At 43.5% G+C, this 2,122-nt stretch overlaps 1 long non-coding RNA gene across 1 annotated transcript; it reads left to right on the top strand.

The window, feature by feature from the left end:
* The first annotated feature begins 760 nt into the window (after positions 1-760).
* LOC129349195 (uncharacterized) lies at positions 761-1,498 on the top strand. The gene is made up of 2 exons (XR_008602091.1): positions 761-1,160; positions 1,275-1,498. It is a non-coding gene; the product is annotated as an uncharacterized LOC129349195 (long non-coding RNA).
* Positions 1,499-2,122: the final 624 nt, after the last annotated feature.

Here is a 2,122-nt window from a genome sequence, read left to right as displayed (position 1 = left end):
GCTCGTGGTGGATGCATGGGTGGACAAACCACTGGTAGTTAAGAGACTGATGTTTAGTATGAGGATGATGAAGCTCCAACTCTAACATAGTTCTTATTTTGACTCATTTTGCTAAATCTAACTGGTTTGTTTTTGTACCTACACCTAACTGAACTTCTACTGTAGTATTTTCTAATATTTTTTTCCTCGGAAATATTGAAGAGTTTGGGGTGGCTCTAAAAAGCATTCACCGCTCTTGGAAGTTTTCCCCTATTATTGCCTTTCAACATTGAATTGTGGTCAATGTAATTTGACTTTTTTGAAAGGAATTCACAAAGGCACCGTATCTGTGATGCTATGCTAATATGGGCTGTATTAGAAGGTAAGGCAAAAAGGTTGAATGTTTGCTCTAAAATCAAATATATGAATACTGTGTCATTGGAGGCAGCAGAAAACATAAATCCCAGTATAATCACCAAATTGACATAGTTTTGCTCAATTTTTGTTGAATTCTCTTGAATTCATAGATTCTTTGTTCTCAGCCATAACTCTACTGATAAATGTGACACAACTTAGGCAACATTAAGGGCTTCATTATTTTCTTTTTTAGTTGGGCTCCAAACACGTGGCCTGTTCCGTGTTCCTGTCACGGAGGTGCCAGCTTGCCACATGGCTCTGCTGGTCTCCAGCCGGGTTCAGCTCCGGCACCCCTGCTGCTCTGCACAGATGGAACGGGCCACCAGTGCCATCCGCTGACACAGTACATGGAAGTGGTGTTGGATCTGACGGGTGCTTTCACATTATGTCCCATTGTGACACTTAAGCCGCGATTCCACAAGCATCTACTCGGCGCGGTACAGTTCGCCACTATTGTATCTGACTCGGCTCGTCTCGGTTTAGTTGTTTTTCCATATAGCCTCATCGTGGGTGGAGACGTCATAGTGCAGCGAGCCGAAAGTCCCTTAACGTCATTTGCGTGCGACACAAACGCAACATAACGGAGACGATGGTTCACCTGCTGCTCGGTCTGTGGCTTTCTGTCAGATTCAAAGTAATAGAAGAGTCGGAGAAAGCTGAGAGCGGCGAGTCGGAACACTCAGGAGACACACAGGAGAGTTTGGGAGGCGATGCAGCAGCATCAAGCTGAAGACAAGAGGATATGAACGAGACGACATGTGAGGGTAAGCTAATGCTAGTTCGCTAGCTATCGTGTATCAGTCCTGTGAACGACCCTGTAATGGCTGCAGTTTGTCGCTATTAGGTATTAAAATATGTATGCTGTGTATGTGTTTCAGATGCTCTCTTATGAGACTTCATGGGATTTACCTGAAGCAGCAGCACATGAGCCTGCAGTGGCACAAGGTGTAGAGGAGGAGGACAGAGATGTAAAGGATGCACTGATGCAGGACGTGTCATGCAGAAGTTAAAAGTTATTCTTCTCGTTATACTTGTTTTTCAGTCCCCGGACTGCTATTGTTTTCTTTAATGCAATTCTGTCAATAAACTTTTGTACCTTTTGCAGATGTGTCTGTGCTATTGTTTTATTTGTGAAGGTTAGCAAGATTACATGACAAATTAAACACCAAGACATTAAAACAGCTGTTTTAAGAATATTCCAGTTTGATAAATCAGTATTGCTTTGGTATAATTCAGTCAATGGAATTATGAACCATAAAGGAGTTTGTGTTAAAACATGTTAAATCCCATTAAACATAAATGCATTATTAGGGAATACAGAATTGTTTGGTTCAGACTGTTGACTCTTTTCCTACCAGTGTCTTAACAGACAAAATGAAAAGTTATGATGCAATCACATAAGTCACAAAATAGTTTATTAGTCAGCAGCAAAATCAAAACTATTTACAATGTGCAAAGTACAAACTGGTGGGCCTCTCCTACAGTGGAGGACTAAAAGTAAAACTATATACAACTAAATCTCAAGTCTCTGGGAGGTGGACTCTGGCTGCCCACTGCCTGCACCAGCTACCCCAGTACACCCAGTACTGCCTGCACCAGCTGCCCCAGTACACCCAGCACTGCCTGCACCAGCTGCCCCAGTACACCCAGCACTGCCTGCACCAGCTGCCCCAGTACACCCAGCACTGCCTGCACCAGCTGCCCCAGTACACCCAGGAATGACTGG

The sequence above is a fragment of the Amphiprion ocellaris genome, chromosome 6, assembly GCF_022539595.1.
Source record: "Amphiprion ocellaris isolate individual 3 ecotype Okinawa chromosome 6, ASM2253959v1, whole genome shotgun sequence".
In the NCBI taxonomy this organism is placed as follows: Eukaryota; Metazoa; Chordata; class Actinopteri; family Pomacentridae; genus Amphiprion; species Amphiprion ocellaris.
The sequence above is the reverse complement of the archived record's forward strand: the minus strand, read 5'-3'. Positions and strand labels throughout refer to the sequence as shown.